General features: G+C 45.2%; 1 protein-coding gene across 1 annotated transcript in view; it reads left to right on the top strand.

Moving 5' to 3' along the window:
• Nucleotides 1-22,176, top strand: part of CACHD1 (cache domain containing 1) — a 241,360-nt gene that overhangs the window by 1,031 nt on the left and 218,153 nt on the right. The window lies entirely within an intron of this gene.

Here is a 22,176-nt window from a genome sequence, read left to right as displayed (position 1 = left end):
TCTCCCGGGTTGGTACAGGTGTATAGTGGGGGTGACATTCTCCCGGCTGGGTACAGATGGTATAGTGGGGTGACATTCTCCTGGGTGGGTACAGATGGTATAGCGGGGTGACATTCTCCCGGGTGGGTACAGATGGTATAGCGGGGTAACATTCTCCCGGGTGGGTACAGGTGGTATAGTGGGGGTGACATTCTCCCGGCTGGGTACAGGTGGTATAGTGGGGTGACATTCTCCTGGGTGGGTACAGATGGTATAGTGGGGTGACATTCTCCCGGGTGGGTACAGATGGTATAGCGGGGTGACATTCTCCCGGGTGGGTACAGATGGTATAGCGGGGTGACCTTCTCCCGGGTGGGTACAGATGGTATAGCGGGGTGACATTCTCCCGGGTGGGTACAGATGGTATAGCGGGGTGACATTCTCCCGGGTGGGTACAGATGGTATAGCGGGGGTGACATTCTCACGGGTGGGTACAGATGGTATAGTGGGGTGACATTCTCCCGGGTGGGTACAGATGGTATAGTGGGGTGACATTCTCCCGGGTGGGTACAGATGGTATAGTGGGGTGACATTCTCCCGGGTGGGTACAGATGGTATAGTGGGGTGACATTCTCCCGGGTGGGTACAGATGGTATAGTGGGGTGACATTCTCCCGGGTGGGTACAGATGGTATAGTGGGGTGACATTCTCCCGGGTGGGTACAGATGGTATAGTGGGGTGACATTCTCCCGGGTGGGTACAGATGGTATAGTGGGGTGACATTCTCCCGGGTGGGTACAGATGGTATAGTGGGGTGACATTCTCCCGGGTGGGTACAGATGGTATAGTGGGGTGACATTCTCCCGGGTGGGTACAGATGGTATAGTGGGGTGACATTCTCCCGGGTGGGTACAGATGGTATAGTGGGGTGACATTCTCCCGGGTGGGTACAGATGGTATAGTGGGGGTGACATTCTCCCGGGTGGGTACAGATGGTATAGTGGGGTGACATTCTCCCGGGTGGGTACAGATGGTATAGCGGGGTGACATTCTCCCGGGTGGGTACAGATGGTATAGCGGGGTGACATTCTCCCGGGTGGGTACAGATGGTATAGCGGGGTGACATTCTCCCGGGTGGGTACAGATGGTATAGCGGGGTGACATTCTCCCGGGTGGGTACAGATGGTATAGTGGGGTGACATTCTCCCGGGTGGGTACAGATGGTATAGTGGGGTGACATTCTCACGGGTGGGTACAGATGGTATAGTGGGGGTGACATTCTCACGGGTGGGTACAGATGGTATAGTGGGGTGACATTCTCCCGGGTGGGTACAGATGGTATAGTGGGGTGACATTCTCCCGGGTGGGTACAGATGGTATAGTGGGGTGACATTCTCCCGGGTGGGTACAGATGGTATAGTGGGGTGACATTCTCCCGGGTGGGTACAGATGGTATAGTGGGGTGACATTCTCCCGGGTGGGTACAGATGGTATAGTGGGGTGACATTCACTCTTCTGGTCTTGTGGTGTTATTGGCTTCTATTATTGTACACATAGAATGTTTTGTACTGACAGAAATCTTTTGTTATTGGGGGATGTTGTTGGCGGTGGGTGGGGGGGGGGGGGGGGGTGTATGAACCCGCTCAGGTCTCTGCACATCCTCGGCTGTATAAGGCCCCCCTCCCCCCATGTACATGGGGTGTTCAGCCCCCTGAGGCCCCCCGATGTTTTCACATCCTGAAGATTTGGGGAAATGTTGAAGCTTCTTAGCCCAGATTTGCGTTGTCTGGATCTGTTTGGTTACAATCGATGTTCTACATAAAAGATGATTATTTTTGGTTATATTTTGAGCAAGTGTTTATTTTATGGGCTGGTGTAAGCTTTTTTTTTTTTTTGGTGCTCTGTATATTTATTCCTTATGTGTTGTACATGTGTGAGTTTTATATAAAAAAAAAAAAGCTTTGTTTTTTAAGATCTTAATGTTGATGTTAAAGTCAATAATCATTTTTTAATGAATTAGCAGGTGTGTGCGTACCTGTCCTATACAATGGTATTGTGCTGAGCGCCCCCCACCTTCTCGTCTAGGGTCCCCCGCTAGCGCTCTATGCTCGTGTCTGTGTCAGCTCATCCCTAGATACAAAAGACTGTTGGGTTATGATTATTATGCAGGATGTATCTAGCGCCGACAGTTTACACAGCGCTTTACGACTTGACAGTACAAATACACTTTTTAATACAGGAGGAATTGAAGGGCTCCGACTTCAACTACCAGACACCGCCGAAGGTTGCGCTGCCACAATGAGCACAAGTCTTCTTCTCTGTAAACCAGGGATATGCAATTAGCGGACCTCCAGCTGTTGCAGAACTACAAGTCCCATGAGGCATAGCAAGACTCTGACAGCCACAATCATGACACCAAGAGGCAGAGGCATGATGGGACTTGTAGTTTTGCAACAGCTGAAGGTCCACTAATTGCATATCCCTGCTGTAAAGTAAAACCCAGTCGTCACCCCCCACCCCCCATTCAGAACCAACCGGCAGCCTTCCTGTACCCCTCCTGATCTGTGCCAGGTCCCCACTATGTGGTGGTCAGATGAGCCCCCGGAGACTGATGGGGGGTGGTACAGCTGGGATTATGGGGGGGCTCTTCTGTCTCCTCTCTTCACCATGGCAATTCTCTTTTTTGCAGTATTTTTTTTTTTTTTTTTTTTATAGATTATTACATTTCTACCTTTTTTCTTACCATATTTTGCTTGGCTGTCTTCATCTTGTTGTGTATTTTTATATGTTTAATTTTATTTATGGATTTTCTCCTTTTCTTGTATTCGTGGTCGTTTTTGGGCTTTATGTTGATGCACAAATTGGGGTGCATTTCTCTACCATGAGTCATGGAAGCAACCTGACTTTTTTATTAATTTTTTTTCTAATATTTGTTTTTTTTTTTGCATATTAGACCACTTTCACACTGAGGCGCTTTTCAGGCGCTTTCACGCTAAAAACAGTTCACGAAAACTTATTTCAATTAGAATCAATGAACGCATTCACACTGGGGGCAGTGTGCTGGCAGGGCTGTGAAACCCCCCCCCCCCTTCCATTGAAATGAATGGAAAGCTCTTCAAAAGCGCCTGAAAAGCTCTTCGAAAGTGCTCAGTGTTTATACTGGCAGCTTAGAAGCGCCTCAGTGTGAAAGTGACCTACACACGATCGGAATTTCCGATAGAAAGTTTTTCTGTCTGGAAAATTGAGAACATGCTATCAATTTTTGGCTGGCGTAAATTCAGACAGCTAAATTCCGATGGAGCGTACACACGGTCGCATTTTCCCGCTGAAAGAGCTTTTCGGTCTTTTTCTGGCCGAAATTCCGATTGCGCGTACGCAGGATTATAGTTTATTTGCATTTTAGGCCTCATGCACACCAGGCGTTAAAAATGTGGTTGCTAGAGGCATTTGAAGCTTTTTTTTTTTTTTTTATTCTGCCTCTGAACGCCCCTCTATTAGGCTGGATTCACACCTATGCAGTTTTAGTGCGTTTTGCATTTTGCAGATTTGCGCTACAGTCCATTCAACACGGTTTCCTATGGAACACGTTCTGTAGTACAAAAAATGCCATCGGTGTGAATCCAGCCTTAGTCTGTGTGTTAGAAGTGCACCAAATAGAAACTTTGGGGCCGAAACCTGAAAATTACAGTTTTTTAAAAAAAAATACATATTTTTATATAGAATTGTATTTGACTTTTTAATTAATATCACAAATTTAAATGAATATGAGTTTATTGGCGGCCATTATTGGCCCCCCCCTTTTTATTTTTTATTTATTTTTTTTGCGCAAGAAAAGTTCCAGGAAAAAATGCATCTCTTTTAAACCTCGTACATATGATCCGATTTTCGGACGATCGTTCATTCGTTTATTTTTTGTTGCATATTAGTCTTGTGTCGAAATCGGTTACTCGCCACACAAAATATCTCGTACGACAGAATTCAACTTTAAGCAGGAGTCCGCCGTTTTTTTTAATACATTTTTTTAAAGCCAGCAGCTGCAAATACTGCAGCTGCTGACTTTTAAAATAAGGACACTTACCCGCCCAGCGCGCCCCGCGATGTCGGCACCCGAAGCCGATCTCTCGATCGTCTCTCGGGTGCTGCCGCCGCCATCTTGGGTATGGGAATCAGGAAGTGGAGCCTTTCGGCTTCATTTCCCGGTTCCCTACTGCGCATGCGCGAGTTGCGCTGCGCAATAAGGATGGTCCCGCTGTCTCTGGGATCCGTGTGTTTCCCAGCAGGCAGCGGGGGACCTTCGGAAAGGGGCGTAGATTCTGCGGAAAGGGGCGTACCTTCTACAGAATCTACACTGGAAGTGGGTGCAAATACCTGTACTGTACAGGTACCTGCACCCCCCTCCCCCCCTGAAAGGTGCCAATTGTGGCGCCGCAGGGGGGGAGGATTCCAATGAGCGGAAGCTCCACTTTAGGGTGGACCTCCGCTTTCAGATGCGATGTGTTGAATTGTTTTTGTATATAGTCTTTCGTTTCTGAGCATGCGTAGTCTTGCTCTTCGCGTTTTTTTTTTTTTTTTTTCGAAAGAGAAGCGCACTAATTTTATAGGAAATTCGGACGTTGTGTTCACATCTGACGAAAAATGTTATAGTCTGCACATCCAGCTTTTGTCGTACGGAAAAGAAAAAAACGGAATCGGCTGTCAAAAAGCACCATACTGACGAGCCGAAAATCGGCAGATCGTTTCTTTTTACTTCCGATTTTCGTATAGTGTGTATTTAGTCCCGGTTCACACTTGTGCAATGCGGGAACCAGCGCCATTCCTGTGCGCTATGCCCTGTTTCCCTCATCGCATCTCACTCGCAGGCAGTTCACACTGCTCTCTGCAAACCGATGCGGGTGTCAATCAGTGTTAATTTAGGCGACTAAAACCGACGACTAAAATATTTTAGTCGGATAACTTAATTTGAGTTTAGTGGGCTAACTTAATTCGAGTTTAGTCTACTAAAATACGACTAAAACAAATGAGATGACTAAAACTAAAATGGCATTTTAGTCCAAAAGACTAAACTGGGGCTAAAACTATAACTATATAAGACTAAGATTAAAGACTAAAACTAAACTGAAATTTGACGTCAAAATAACACTGGTCTGTAGTGCATGTTCATACCTCAATACCATAAATAACATATTCAATTTTTCACTCCAGCCGTATATAATGAGTTTGGAAATTGTAGAGAAATGCTTAAATAATGCATTACAATTTAACTAGACCCATTAGATTTTAGATAACTAAAATGTCCCTGAGATTTAGTCGACTAAATACGACTAAGACTAAAATGCCATTTTAGTCCTAAAACTAAAACTAAATGGAGATTCGCTGCCAAAATTAACACTGGTGTCAATGTAAGGTTAAAGCGGCGTTCCACTGTTTTTTGAGTTTATTAAAAGTTAGCAGCTACAAAAAGTGTAGCTGCTGACTTTTAATAAACAGCCCCTCCACCTGTCCCACGGTCCAGCGATGCGGCCGCACGGAGCCTCCGTTCTCTCCCCCGCCTCTCGGCGGCACTGACACTGTGAGTGTGGGCGCCCGGCTGTGACAGTTTGCGGCTTCGCAGCCGGGTGCGCACTGCACATGCGCAAGCCGTGCTGCGCTCCGTCAATGGCCAGGCAACACGTCACAAGTCCCAGAACATTGCTGGGACGGAGGGGCCGCCTAGGAGTCGGAAGGAGGAAGTGGGGCAGGAAGTCCCACTCCAAACTAGGTACCCAGCCCCCTCCCCCAAAAAAAGACACTCCAATTGTGGGGGGTTAGGAGTACTTAAAGCGGAAGTTACATTTTTGTGTGGAACTCGGCTTTATTGATACCCCCCCGAATCAGATCGCAGTGCGAATTGTGAATTAGAGCAAGGAATCGGATCACATTGGGGTATATAAACACCCATGCAATCGGATTCCAGTGCAGACCAAAAAAAAAAGGGTCCTGCGCCATTTTGGTGCGAATTTCAGCCATACTGATTGGCTGAATTTGCATGGGGCGGACATCCCATGTGATCCGCACAGCAATGCAGTACGAGTCGCACGTGAAGTCTCCCATCGCATTAGTGTATGTCTTCAGACGGGTCCTTTTCACTTCTGTTGTGGTGTTAAAAAAATCCTTTTTTTTTGCTGCATTTTCGGGTAATTTAAGAAAACTGCACTAAAAACGCACCTTCCCGTTGAAACGCATTGGAAACGTACTCCTGTTTTGTTTTTTTGAGTCGCATGACCTATGATAAACACAACATAAGCACGGTAAAATCGCGGTAAAGTCGCAGCAAAATCCTGTGCATTTTTGGTCCAATTATCGGCACCTACTTCTCTTATTGGCAAAATGTCGATCATGTGTTTTTCGACCTCCGAAATGTCGGTGCATGTCTACCGCGTGTCCACATTGGCGTTTAACGACGGGGGGGGAAATCACTTGTGCGTTCAGGAGAGGAGCATTTCGGCAGAAAAAAAAAAAAAACACCCAGCCCCCTGAAATGTATATAAACGCTAGGCGCATTTAGCGCTTGAGCATTCATTTCAGTGGCCAGGATAAATGAATATTTTGGCCAATGCAATGAATGAATGAATGCCGAGCGCTTACCGCGCCTGGAAAATACGACTTTAGGAACTTTTTTTTTTTTTTTTACACAGGAGGAAAGGCGTTCACAAGAGTTGGGCAGACCCCGTGTACACGATGGCCTGAGAAATGCTGAACTTGTGCTCAAGCATTGCACACTTCAACATGTGGGATTTGTTGGGGGAGGGGGGGTCCCGACAGACTCGTCTTGGGGGAGGGGGTTGCAAGGTTGCTCTATGGTGAATGTTAATTGTTGTTGTTGGGAGGGTGTCCTGCTGGGTCATACCTCCAGCGGTGACAGGACTCTTCAGGCTATTTAAAGTCCTGAATTGAATTGAATGGACTTTATCTAGGATGGAATGTCGGTGAGCTGCTTCTGCTGCAGATAAGTAAGGGCTGGTGCGACCTGCATCCCAAAGAAGCTGCTACTGGGGCTTTTCAGCTTTTTGGAGCTGTTTTTTTTTTTTTTCTGCATGAAGTCTATGCATTTCATGGCTTTCAGGAGTTTACAGGTAAATGAGCTTACAGCCAGAACAACCCCGCATCAAACTTGCGTTTTTGAGAGGTGCGTTTGAGGAGAAACTACGGCTAAGTGCCCAAAAACACGTCACAAAAAGTGCAAAAATGCACACAAAAAATGGACATTTGAGTTGGGGGGGGGTTGTGAAAAAAACAAAAACGTATATGCTCAAATAAGCTCAATAAAAACACGCTAAAAAGCACAAGCGGCAGAGTAATGAAAGCTCACACCACCCGCAGTCCAGTGCGTTTTTTTTTTTTTTATGCACGAAGAACACATGGATATTTGGTTATATGGTTTCCAATGGTATAGTTCACACCAGTGCGTTCCAGAAAAAAAAGTAGAATATGCTGCATTTTTTTTTTTTTATCTGCACTGAATTTTACTGGAACGTGATGAAACGCACTGGAATGTACTTGTCCACATTTAGTGCCTTTTCACACCACATGCAGTCCAGTGCGTTTATTTTTTATTTTTATTTTTTTTTCAGAAACGCGTGGATAGTAGGTTATATGGTTTCCAATGACATGGCTCACACCAGTGTGGTCAGTTACTGGAAAAAAAAGTAGAACATGCTGAATTTTTTTCGGAACTGTACTGGAACACAGTAAAACGCATCAAAAAACGTAATGGAATTCACCTAAATGCACCAGAATGCACATCCTCCCCATTAAAGGTGGAAAAAAAGGGGCTGGTTTACACCTCAGATCTAAAAAAAAAAATCTGTTGCAGATGCGTTTCTGCATGTGCGTTTTTGACACGTTCTGGGTGCATTTTTGATACGTTTCCGGATGCATTCCAGATGTTTTTTTTTCACTATACTGGGATCCAGGTGCGTTTTTGATGTGTTTTGGTGCAGTTTTGATGCGTTTTACCGTGTTCAAGTACAGTCCAGTGTGGGAAAAATGCAGCATGTTCTACTTTATTTTATTTTTTCCTGTAACTGGAACGCCCTGGAACTGACCACACTGGTGTGAACTATGCCATTGGAAATCATACAACCCACTATCCATGTGTTGTTGATGCAGAAAAATAACTGCACTGGACTGCGTGTGGTGTGAACCGGCCCAAAGAGAGGACAGACTGCACTGGAAAGCATCAAAAATGTGTAAAAATAAAAAACACGCATGCAGGAATGCATCCGGAATGCATCCAGACTGCATATCTATTATGTGAACTGGCCCTCAGCCTCGGGGGTCACACATATATGAACAAAGACATCGCATGTGATTCGCACTGCATTGTCTGTGCAATGGGAGTTCAGCCATACAGTTGTATGGCTGAACTAGCACAAAAAAAAGGTGCAAGGACTTTACTTCCCCCTCCCCCGCACTGGAATCGAATCGCATTGGTTGTTCACACAGATGCGATCTGATTCCTGTCCGAATCCACATTTCGCACTGAATCTGGGAGGTGTCATTAACATTGTATTGCCACCCGCAGCCATTCGCAGAGGGCAGTGTGAACTGTGTGCAGGAGAGATGTCAAGTGGGAACGGGCGCTGGAGTCGTCACATATGTGTGAATCGAGGCGAAACCGAAAAAAACCCATTTTTTGCAGCCGGAACTCTGCTTTAACCACTTTCTGACCGGACCATTTTGCTGGTAAATGACCAGAGGTCTTTTTACACTTTGGCACTGCGCTGCTTTAACTGGTAATTGCGCGGTCATGCAATGTTGTACCCAAACAAAATTTGCGTCCTTTTCTTCCCACAAATAGAGCTTTCTTTTGATGGTATTTGATTGCCTCTGCGATTTTTATTTTTTGCGATATAAACGTAAAAAGACCGCAAATTTTGAAAAAAAATGATATTTTCTACTTTTTGTTATTAGAAAAATCCAATAAACTCAATTTTAGTCATACATTTAGGCCAAAATGTATTCAGCCACATGTCTTTGGTAAAAAAAAAGTCAATAATTGTATATTTATTGGTTTGCGCAAAAGTTGTCACATCTACAAACTAAGGTACGTTTTCTGGAATTTACGCAGCTTTTAGTTTACGACTGCCTATCTCATTTCTTGAGGTGCTAAAATGGCAGGGCAGTACAAAACCCCCCCAAATGACCCCATTTTGGAAAGTAGACCCCCTAAGGAAATTGATAAGAGGCATGTTGAGCCCATTGAATATTTTATTTTTTTGCCTCAAGCGATTGAATAATGACAAAAAAAAAAATTTTTTTTTTTTTTTACACAAAGTTGTCACTAAATGATATATTGCTCACACATGCTATGGGCGTATGTGAAATGACACCCCAAAATAAATTCTGCTGCTTCTCCTGAGTATGGGGATACCACATATGTGGGACTTTTTGGGAGCCTAGCCGCGTACGGGGCCCCGAAAACCAAGCACCGCCTTCAGGCTTTCTAAGGGCGTAAATTTTTGAGTTCACTTCTCACTACCTATTACAGTTTTGAAGGCCATAAAATGCCAAGATGGCACAAAACCCCCACAAATGACCCCATTTTAGAAAGTAGACACCCCAAGCTATTTGCTGAGAGGCATGTTGAGTCCATGGAATATTTTATATTTTGCCACAAGTTGCGGGAAAATTACAAACTTTTTTTTTTTTTTTTTTTTTTTCACAAAGTTGTCACTAAATGATATATTGCTCACGCATGCCATGGGCATATGTGAAATGACACCCCAAAATAAATTCTGCTGCTTCTCCTGAGTACGGGGATACCACATATGTGGGACTTTTTGGGAGCCTAGCCGCGTACGGGGCCCCGAAAACCAAGCACCGCCTTCAGGCTTTCTAAGGGCGTTACAGTTTTGAAGGCCATAAAATGCCAAGATGGCACAAACCCCCCCCAAATGACCCCATTTTGGAAAGTAGACACCCCTAAATTTAGGGGTACACTAGTGAGACTAGGTAATAAATGGCGGGTGCCCTGAAACTATAAAAAAATAACTAACCAACCAGCGTCACCTGTAACAGTTATATGGTGATCACTGGTGAAAGGGTTAACTAGGGGGCAATTAGGGGGCTTTATGCGGTAGTATATGGGGGTCCCTGGCGCTATAAAAAGCTGCAGCGAACCTAAATACCTACCTGCCTAACTAGCGTCACCTGTGACACTAATACAGCGATCAGAAAAACTATCGCTTATTAGGCTGGGTTCACACTGGAGCGATGCGGGAACGCCACGAATGCGCGGCGGGTTCCCGCATCGCATGCCTCCCGGCGGCAGTTCACACTGCCCTATGCGAACTGCTGGGAGTGTCAGTGAAATGTTACTGACACCCCCAGATCAGTTCGCATATCGCAGTGCGATCTGCAAACTCGGATCGCATGGTGTGAACACCCATGCGATCCGATTCTGCTGCGGGCCAAAAAAAGGGTCCCGTGCGAATTTGCGGCGGGTGCGGCGAATGGCTGAACTCGAATCGCACAGAGATCGGATGTGATTTGCACTGCAGTGCGGTGCGAATCACATCCGTTCTCATAAACCGCTGCAATGTGAACCCAGCCTTAGTGACACTGGCGACGGGGGGTGATCACGGGGTTAAACCTTTATTGGGGGGGTTAGGGGGGTACCTTAGAACTAAAGGGGGCTAACCCTAACTGCCCTAACAGTTATTAGTCACAAATGACACCCGCCGGGTGATCAGGGGGTTAAACCTTTATTAGGTAATAAATGGCGGGTGCCCTGAAACTATAAAAAAATAACTAACCAACCAGCGTCACCTGTAACAGTTATATGGTGATCACTGGTGAAAGGGTTAACTAGGGGGCAATCAGGGGGCTTTATGCGGTAGTATATGGGGGTCCCTGGCGCTATAAAAAGCTGCGGCGAACCTAAATACCTACCTGCCTAACTAGCGTCACCTGTGACACTAATACGGCGATCAGAAAAATGATCGCTTATTAGGCTGGGTTCACACTGGAGCGATGCGGAAACGCCGCGAATGCGCGGCGGGTTCCCGCATCGCATGCCTCCCGGCGGCAGTTCACACTGCCCTATGCGAACTGCTGGGAGTGTCAGTGAAATGTTACTGACACCCCCAGATCAGTTCGCATATCGCAGTGCGATCTGCAAACTCGGATCGCATGGTGTGAACACCCATGCGATCCGATTCTGCTGCGGGCCAAAAAAAGGGTCCCGTGCGAATTTGCGGCGGGTGTGGCGGGTGCGGCGAATGGCTGAACTCGAATCGCACAGAGATCGGATGTGATTTGCACTGCAGTGCGGTGCGAATCACATTCGTTCTCATAAACCGCTGCAATGTGAACCCAGCCTTAGTGACACTGGCGACGAGGGGTGATCACGGGGTTAAACCTTTATTGGGGGGGTTAGGGGGGTACATTAGAACTAAAGGGGGCTAACTCTAACTGCCCTAACAGTTATTACAGTCACAAATGACACCAATGCAAAAAAAAAAAAAAAAAAATGACATTGGTGTCACTGTGACTGGGGGGCAGGGGTAATTGGGGGGGGGTGATCGGGGGGTAAAGGGGGGGTGTGAGTGTGCCTGGCATGTTCTACTGTGTGTGTAGAGTGTTGGTGCAACTTACTGATCCGCTCTCCTCCGTGTCGGAACGAAAAATACCGACACGGAGGAGAGAATACATCACTTTCTCTCCTGTGTTTACATTACAGGAGAGGAAGTGATGTCACCGGGGATTTCTATTCGTCGGGAGCGATCGCGAGGGGGTGGCCATGAATGAATGGCCGTCCCCTCGTCCGGGATCGCTCCCGAACGAATACCGACCGCCGCAGGCACCGGGCGGGGGCCCGATCGGGCCCCCGACCCGCGGGAGGCAAGGGACGTACATGTATGTCCTTATGCCTGCCCGTGCCATTGTACCGACGTACATCGGCGTGCGGCGGTCGGCAACTGGTTAAAGTTCCGCCTGCAAAAAAAAAATGTAAAGTCAGCAGCTACAAATACTGCTGCTTTTAAAATAAGGACACTTACCTGTCCAGGGTGCCTCGCGATGTCCTCACCTGAAGCCGACCCGTTCCTCGACTCCGGGTGGAGGCGCCGGCATCTTAAAGGGGTTGTAAACCCTCATTTCTTTTTTTTTTTCAAATAACAAACATGTCATACTTCCGTCCACTATATGCAGTTAGTTTTGCATAGAGTGGCTCAGATCCTCGACTTCTGAAGTCCCCCGGTGGGGCTGGTAGCTCCTCCCCCGCATCGAGTGCCCACGTTGGCGAAGGCTCTCCTAAGCTGGACACCCATGCGGGCACACTCCCATGTCCTGCTTCTGTGTACATTTACACAGACTGCAGGACTCGGCCCCCCCGGCGCCCTCGTTATTGGTTTTGATTGATAGCAGTGCGGCCATTGGCTCCTGCTGCTGTCAATCTATCCAATCAAGAGCCGAGACAGCGGGCAGGAAGGGTGAGAACGTCTCCGCCGAGGGAACAAACGGGCTCAGGTGAGGAAAACTAGGGGGCCCGGTCACTGTCAGAAGTGTTTTCACCTTAATGCATAGGATACATTAAGGTGAAAAAAAACCCTACAAAAGTTTACAACCCCTTTAAGGGATTCCGGAAGGGAAGCCTTGCGGCTTCACAGCCTGTTCCCCTACTGCGCGTGCACGAGCTGCTCTGCGTGTTCTGACTGCTCCCTGCTGTCTTCTGGGACCGGTGTGTCTCCCAGAAGACAGCGGGGGGAATGGAGGAGGGGCCGGACTTGGTGTAGATCACCGCGGATACTGCTGCCATCTTTCACCGGAAGTGGGTGCAAATACCTGGATTAGACGGGTATCTGCCCCCCCCCCCCCCCGAATCGGAATCCAGATCAGTGGAAGTTCCATTTCTGGGTAGAACTCCGCTTTAGGCTGAAGAAAAAGAGGAGAAAACCTGCACTGTAAAACATCAAAAAATGCACTGGAAACACGTCATAAACGCTCATACAGAAATGCATCCGGACTGCGTTTCTATGGTGTGAACTGACCCTAATAAAAGTAGCTTTTATTTTTTATTTTATTTTTTATTTTTTGAGCTGCAGTGTGGATGAGCCCTGAGGCCCCTTTCACACATGCGGACAGTATGTCTGTATTTCATCCATCCGTTTGCGAATGAAATATAGACATACATGCATCACTATAGGATAGCGGGTGCCAGGGGATGAACTTCCGCAGACACCCGCTATCGTCCGTGTCCGCTATTGTCCGATTCTGCAGACGGAGGAAAATCCTATTTTTCTATCCGTCTGCAGAGCGGATCGTATGAACACGGATAGGGGAGAGCGGATCGTATGAACACGGATAGGGGAGAGCGGATCGTATGAACACGGATAGGGGAGAGCGGATCGTATGAACACGGATAGGGGAGAGCGGATCGTATGAACACGGATAGGGGAGAGCGGATCGTATGAACACGGATAGGGGAGAGCGGATCGTATGAACACGGATAGGGGAGAGCGGATCGTATGAACACGGATAGGGGAGAGCGGATCGTATGAACACGGATAGGGGAGAGCGCAGATCTGACAGTGCGGTCCCGACACAGTGTCAAGGGACCGCCCTGTCATCCGCCGCCTCAGCTGGGATAAACGGAGCGATCCCCGCTGAGCAAGCGGATCATCACGGGGCGGATCATTACGGATCCATCCTGGGGGAAAGGGGCCTAAGAGGCATCCAGTCTGTGGACTTAGATGGGACAATTGTTACAAAAACTCAATTTTGTTTTTGAATGAAAATCTTTTGGGAGTCCCAGGCAGCGATTGGCTAGAAATAACTTTTCTAAATGAGCATGAATAGTATTACATCCTAAGTAGATTATGTAACTGTTATGAACTGTTACAATGTCTTGTATCTATGTGAGAAATAACAGCAATCCAGGAGTCGGCTTCCAGGAAGTGGGGACTTGTGTGTGCAGATCTGGATCCTGTCCGGGGGTCTCCTATGCAGCGGGTCTGTGTTTATTATATATATATATATTGTATTGTATTGTGTGTGTGTGTGTATATATATATATATATATAATATATATATATATATATATATATATATATATATATATATATATATATATATATATATATATATAATATGTGTCCTCTGTTCTGCAGTGTTATTCTGGCTTTTCAGACTTTTACACCAAAGGCTTAAAAAAAAAAAAAAGAAAAAGACATTATGTATTTAAAAAGCTCATATTCTCAATCCTCTCAGACATGTGAAATACCATTCGGGCTCATGCACCGAGGTGTTAAAAAACTGCATTCAGATTCATAGAGCGTATCGCTTTGTTGTTGTTTTTTTTTTTGTCGATCTGAATGTGTCAGTATTGTGTGTGTGTGTGTGTGTCCACAACCGTGTTGTGCTTAGAAATCTTACACTGCATTCAGCTGCATCAAATAGTAATAGAATTTATTTATTTTTTGCATCTGTGGTTATTAGTTTCTGCGTAATTTATGCATAAAAATCTGTGCCCATTCTGGGCTTTAAAGTGTTACTAAACCCAGGAGCCTGCATTCACTATATCTGATCTCCCACAGTACACAGGACATAGAAATGCAATAATTTTAGTAAATATAATCTGCTAAATACCTTTTCTAATCAACAATATATAGCAGTCTTGTGACTATCAGTGTCTGGTTAAAGGCTGTAGGAGGAGTTTTCATTCTACTCTGACTGTCCTGTGAGGCTGCTGGACCCCTGACCCTCTGTCTGGACAGTGCTGATTGGCCCTGTGCTGATCGCATGCACCCTCCCAAGAAGAACAAAAAAAAAAAAAAAAAAAAAAAACTCTAGCAATACACACCAAACTGAGCATGTGCGAAGTGACTCCAAAGGCTCTGTTCTATCAGCAAATAGACTGGGGACACTGGAAGAAGGGGAGGATCACAGAAGACAGGATCAAACAGCCTTTTTACACATTGCAGAGGATTAACCCCTTAGGTTCCACCGTGTGTGTATAACAAGCATGCTTTACTGCATATACAGGCTGATTTTACTGTTGTGGGTTTCCTAACACTTTAAAACTGAGTTAGAACACACCCAGGGAACACGTTTAACCCCTTGATCGCATCCTAATGTTAACCCCTTTCCTGCCAGTGACATTTACACAGTAATTGGTGCATTTTTATAGCACTGATCGCTGTATAATATGGTCCCAAAAAGTGTCAAATGTTTCTGATCTGTCAGCCGTAATGTCACATAAAAATCGCTGATCACAGCTATTACTAGTAAAAAAAATAAAAAATTTTTCCAGAAATCTTTCCCCTATTTCGTAGAAGTCCCCTTTCACACTGGAGGCATTTTTCAGGCTCTACATCGGTAAAAAATAGCGCCTGCAAAAGCCTCGGCTGCAAACCCAGTGTGAAAGGCTGAGGGGTTTCACACTGGAGCGCCGCGCTGGCAGGGCGTCACAAAAAGTCCTGCCAGCAGCTTCTTTGCAGCGGTGGAGGATCAGTGAATACACCACTCCTCCACCGCTCCTGCCCATTGAAAACAATGGGGCAGCGGCTCCATACCGCCAGGAAAGCGCTGCTGCAGCGGCGTTTTGTGGATGGAATTAACCCCTTTTTTTCAGCTGCTAGCAGGGGGGGGGGGGGGGTAAAGCAGTGGCTCAGTGTTAAAGAGGTCTAACTTTTGCGCAAACCAATCAATATACGCTTGTTGAAATTTTTATTTTTTTTACCAAAATATGTTGATGAATATATATGGGCCTAAACTTAGGAAAATAGCCATTTAAAAAAAAAAAAAAAAAATGGATGTTTATTATGGGGAAAAAGTACAAAATATTGTGTTTAAAAAAAAAAAAAAAAAATTGGCGCTCTTTATTTTATTTTTTTGTTTATAGCGCAAAAAATAAAAACCACAGAGGTGATCAAATGCCACCAAAAGAAAGCTCTATTTGTGGGGAGAAAATGGACAGCAATTTTGTTTGCATACAGCGTCGCACGACCGCGCAATTGTCAATTGTAAAGCGACGCAGTGCCGAATAGCAAAAAAAATGTGCCTGGTCATTGGGCAGCCAAATCTTCCAGGCATGAAGTGGTTAAGCAGAACACTGATATTCTGTTGTGGTTTTTTTTTTTTTTTCCTCCCACAGATCCTAATCAATTATTACCACAGTGAGCCCAAGTAATGTGAAAACATTTCTTGCGCTCATCTGATTTGCAATAGTTCATCCAAATGATGAAAGGTAATTGGCTCTGGTATCCGATGTAAGAGCACCTCGGAGGAGACCCGGGGGGGGGGGGGGTCAGGAGGTCCAACATAGTTGACCGATGCAGGTTGCATTTGGAGGGGTTGAGATGGAATGACTATTTTGGGCAGCTCTTGTCTGCAGACTAATAAAAAATTCAGTTTCTTTTTTTCTTCCCCCCTCTGTTTTATCTCCAGCACATCCGCACAGAGCCGTAGAAGGGATTTACAGATCAATGGCATGCGCTGCAGCTTGGGGTTGTTGGGGGGATAGAGAGAGAGAGAGAGAGAGGAATGAAAACCGACAGAAAATCCCATTTTGCATTCTGGTCTGTAGATTTCTGCAAACACCTTTTCATTCTATGTGTTGCTCTTCTCAAATACGGTAGTCCGTCTTCTAATATTGCATTCCCTCTTCTGCTGTGTGTAAAGCATCGCTTTGTTTTCTTTTTGGGTCTGCGGTCACCATTTTGGAGGCTCTTAAGGGAAATCTATACCCTCAAAATATCCCTTTCATTTGTTGAAGTTCACTAATTAGATCACAGACAAGAATTTCAGTCCAGATTCCTGTGTTGGTAGTCGGTAAATGAATAGCATTCGTGTTCATTTTGCGTCATTTGTCTGCAGTGTTGTGCAGAGCCCCTGACGCCGCACCGCCTTCTGCTGGGGTATTGCACATTTTTGAGTAATTAGAAGGAAAGGAGAAACTATTTAAAAGTAATTTTTATTTTTTTTTTATTTTTTTTTAGGTGTTAAACTAAAGGAAAATCTGCACTTGTGGTTACTTCTCTCCTACATGTAAGGCCCCTTTCACACATGCTGATGGTATGTCCGTATTTCATCCATCTGTTTGCGGATGAAATACGGACATCCATTCATCCCTATGGGATAGCGGGTGTCTGCGGATGAGCATCCGCAGACACCCGCTATTGTCCGCCTCCGCAAATGTCCGATTCTGCAGACGGAGGAAAATCCTATTTTTCTGTCCGTCTGCAGAGCGGATCGGATGAACACGGACACACGGTCCGTGCTCGTCCGATCCCCATAGAGGAGAGCGGAGAGCTGACAGGGCGGTCCCTGCACAGTGTGCGGAGACCGCCCTGTCCGCAGCCGGCTCAGCGGGGACAACGGAGCGATCCCCGCTGAGCGAGCGGATCATCACGGGGCGGATCTTTACTGATCCGCCCCGTGTGAAAGAGGCCTAAAAATCATCATTTTTTTTTTGTTAGACAATTACTCAGAATTCCCAAACATTATATGTGTTTGTTTGTTTTTTTTCTTTAGCAGACACCCTAGGGAATAAAATGCAACTTTTTATCTTGCACAGTATTAGCGCAATCATTTTTCTAATTTTTTTTTTGGAGAAAAAAAAAACTGTTTCGTGAATTAAAAAATAACAAAACAGTAAAGTTAGCTCAATTTTTTTTTTGTATAATGTGAAAGATGATGTTACGCCGAGTAAATAGATACCCAACATGTATGGCGCCAAACTTCGGGACTTAAAAAAACTCCATAGGCGACGCTTTGAAAATGTTTACAGGTTACCAGTTTAGCATTAGAGGAGGTCTAGTGCTAGAATTGTTGCACGCGCTATAACGCACGTGGCGATACCTCACATGTGGTTTGAACGGCGTTTACATATGTGGGTGGGACTAACGTGTGCGTTCGCTTCTGAACGCGAGCTACTGGGGACAGGGCTTTTATTTTTTTTTAATTTGACTTATTTATTTTTGCCCTTTTTTTTTTTTTTTTTTATCACTTTTATTCCTATAACAAGGAATGTAAACATCCCTTGTAATAGGAATGATATGTGACAGGTCCTCTTTACAGAGAGATGCGGGGGTCAGTAAGACAGCCTTTCCAGAAGAGTTGAAGCTGTTATAGCTACAAAAGGGAGGGCCAACTCAATTGAACCCCTACGGGCTATAAATGGGTTGCCATTAACGCTCATAAGCGTGTAAAGGCAGGCGTCCCAATACTTTTGGTAATATAGTGTATGTTAAGGCGTGATAAAGACCATCAGATCTTAATGACAATGGCAGGTGTCCCAATACTTTTGACAATATATTTTTTGTTTGTCCTTAAATACACAGAATAAATGAAAATAAATTGTGACAAGATAATAGTGCAAAATAGTGATAAATACACATTCAATAGAGTTCATTAATAGTCCAAGATATGTAAAGCTATTATAAACCTCCAATGTAAAAATAAGAAACCTAAAGTCCCAAAACCCTGTGATGAGGTTGGAACGGAATCCAGGGATAGCCGAGGTGATGCCTAAGATACCCTCACCAGAGGCCTACCAGAAAGCCAGCGACCCCCTACCCAGGGTGGTCAATATGCACTCAACTAGGCAAAAGAGGTGGGCTCCATGGCAGGAATAATGGCATCAGCACAGATAATTTTTGCCAATATATAAGGACTCATTGAACGGCCAAGTTAATCCAAGAAGCTCACAATTGATGGTAGAATATTTAAAGTAAAAAGGCTCCACATAGTTGACTTTTGTAAAACATCCAAAGATTGCACTTACAATTTAGCAGATAATGAACAGCATGGGTAAAAAAAAAAAAAAAAAAAAAAAAGCCAGGTAGAGAAACAGGTCTTCCTTCAATAACAAAAATGGCCGACACTCAGCTGCGCATACATAGTGGTGTGTGTGTGTGCATGGCTCTTTGATACGCGTTTCGTCAGGACGTCATCAGTCGTGTCCCTGATTTCACTATGTTTTTTTCTCTTTGGGCTCTATATGGACACTATTGTATGTGTGTATCACTATTTTGCACTACTATCTTGTCACAAATTTTTGATTTAATTCTGCATATTTTAAAAGGGAGCTCATCTGGGGGGGAAAAAAAATAAAATACTGTAGCTGCTGACTTAATATAAGGACACTTACCTGTCCAGGGATCCCGCGGTGTTGGCACCTTGTGCCAATGTGTCAGTTGGCTTCGGGTGCAGGCACCGGGCATTGTAAATAAGGGAAACAGGCAGTGGAGCCTTCAGGCCTTCACAGCCGGTCTCCTACTGCGCATGCCCGAGTCACGCTGCACTTTCTAAATGGTCCGCCGTCTTCTGGACCCGCAATGCATGTAGAGCAGGACTGGAGTTGAGAAACGCTGTCCTAAAGTAACGATTACTAACAAAGGTTGCAATTTATAAAAAAACGTTTACAGTTGGCTTTTAATTTCTTTCCTTCTAGCATTTGCTATTTTTTATTTATATTTTTTTTATTTTCCTTTTTAACTGATTTGTTTTAGCAGTTCCCTATTTTCATTTATTTATAGGCTCCGACAAAAGGCAAAACTTGAAAGAAGGGTATAAAACTTGAGTCAATTAAGTTTTAAAAGCTTTGGAGATTAGCCAGCGTGCATTTCTATGTGGTCAGCAGGGTGCTGCCCCTGAATAACCTTTTTATCTTTTAAAAGCGGTCAGGCTGAGCACTTTTTTTCTCTCTTTCACCCTCCTTGTGTCTGCTGACCCCCTGCAGTGAGGGCTTTGTTATCCAAACAAGATATTCCCCAGCCTTGCCTGTTGGGCGGCTATGCCGGTTCCCTGTGTGACCTGCTTGAAATATTAATCTTGTGCAGGCCGCTTGTAATGTGAGATTGTGGTGAGGCTGCAGCATGCTGGGAATGTTTGCGTCGTCAGGCAGACTCTAGTGCAATCATTGGCTGTGTAAATAGAAATTTATTGCCGGCCTCACTTCAATTTTTTATCTATATCGGCATTTGAAAAGCTGGGTACACACCACCTGAATATATTGGCCAGTTCAGCAGCAAGCGGCGGACGTTCCATACGTGTGTACGGCAGCTGTCAAGCGGGCATGCTGGAAAACCAGCCAATGGCTGCAAACGCTGATCGGTGTGTTCAGATGGGAATAGGCGCCATGCATACTGGAGCTCATAAACTGCAGGTTTTTTTTTTTTTTTTAAAAGCCCATAAACTCCACTCTATGTTAGCCTATGTGTCCATGCACACATGGGCGTTTTTTTTAGCTTTAATGAGCAGTGGAGTTTATGGGCTTTTTTTCTGAACGCCAGAAATTCGCGCTCAAAGTGCCGTTTTTTCCAACGCCAAAAAAAACGACGATAAACGCTCATAAACACGCGTTCATTATCATTCGGCGTTCTATTTTTTTCAATGCATTGTGGGAGTTTGGAATGCACTGTGGGATTTTTTGGAGTGTCCTCTGTGTATTTTTATTAAAAACGCCCATAAACGCTAACGCTAAAAAATAATCATAAACGCTAGTACAAAATGCTGTTTAAAGCACGTTTTTCAACCGGCGTTTTCTGCCAGCAATCTGGCGTCCAGAAAAAGCTTTTTTGAGCTTCAGTGTGCATGGAGCCATACAGTTGCACCGTGTGTGTTTACCCAGCCTCTTTCACGCGGGCCTTCCATTTGTTTCATCAGTTCAGTCACATTTTGTCATAGAAAAAGGGATCAGTGTTCATCAGTGTTCATCAGTGTTCATCAGTTTGCATCAGTGTTCATCAGTTTGCATCAGTGTTCATCAGTTTGCATCAGTGTTCATCAGTTTGCATCAGTGTTCATCAGTTTGCATCAGTGTTCATCAGTTTGCATCAGTGTTCATCAGTAAGCATCAGTTGTACATCAGTAAGCATCAGTTGTACATCAGTAAGCATCAGTTGTACATCAGTTTTTTGTTTGTTTTTTATCAGTTTTTACATCAGTTCTTTACATCCACTAAGGCCTCTTTCACACGGGGCGGATCAGTGCTTCCCCTATGGAAGATTGGGTGATGACGGACCGCAGAGTCCGTCATCACCCAATCCGATGACGGATGGAAAAATAGGTTTTTCCTCCGTCACACTTTTTCGGATTGGAGCGGGTCGGATGTCATCGGACATGTCACCGCTGACATCCAATGCTCCATAGAGGTCTATGGAGCATCCGTTCAGGTCTGCCTGAAAAACTGACAGATGGACCTGAACAGATCGGCCGTGTGTAAGAGGCCTTAACCACCTGAGTTTACACGATTAAAAAATTATTTTAGTCCTAAAGATCATATAAAACCCCAAACCACTATATATTTTCTGAAAACAAAGGGCTCCTTCCCATGGATGTGTCCGTGTCTGGAGCCTGCTCTGCTCAGCGGGGGATCGCTCCACTGAATAGGCAGATGACAGGTCCATCTCTGCACACTGTGCAGGGACGGACCTGTCAGAGCACTGCTCTCCCCTATGGGGGATTGGATAAAGACGCACCGTAGAGTTCGTCGTCACCCGATCCGATCCGCTAATGGATGGAAAAGTAGGTTTTTCCTCCGTCACGCTTTTTCAGGTTTCGGAGCCGGTCGGATGTTAGCAGACGTGTCACCGCTGACATCCAACACTCCCATAGAGGTCTATGGAGTGTCCGTTCAGGTCCGCCTAAAAAACTGACGAGCAGACCTGAACGGACAGTCCGTGTGAAAGAGGCCTTAGTCCTGAAGATTACTTAAAACCCCAAACCACTATATATTTTCTGAAACACGACTTATACATCCCACTTCCTGTTTCTTTTCTGGTCATTCGCCTAGGCTTATCACATCATGAGCAGCTCTCTCTCACTCTCCTGAGAGTTTGACAGTAAAGGAGAGGGGGGCGAGTCATAAGAGGGCCAATGAGAGGCTGCAGAGCTGGAGGTGTGCCTCTGTGTAAATCCAGCAAGTGAACAGGCAGCAGCTTCAGCTGCCCACAGTTGAAATGGATGCAGCCAGACTCGGTGGAGGGAGATTACCGAAGCATATGTGGCAAATACGGAATCACAGTCTATATAAAATAATATGCAAAGTGGTTGGAGGGAAGCTTCAGAATGGCAAAGTAATTGTAAAAAAAAAAAACACCTTTTGCCATTCTGAAGCTCCTCCCCCAACCACTTTACATATTAAAAAAAAATGGCCTGGTCATGAAAGAGGGGTATAATCTTCCAGAGCTTGTGGTTAAATGAGCTTAGCTT

The sequence above is a fragment of the Lithobates pipiens genome, unplaced genomic scaffold (genome assembly GCF_037356315.1).
Source record: "Lithobates pipiens isolate NorthernLeopardFrog02 unplaced genomic scaffold, aLitPip1_a1.2 Scaffold_23, whole genome shotgun sequence".
Lineage (NCBI taxonomy): Eukaryota > Metazoa > Chordata > Amphibia > Anura > Ranidae > Lithobates > Lithobates pipiens.
This window is presented reverse-complemented; position numbering and strand designations above follow the sequence as displayed.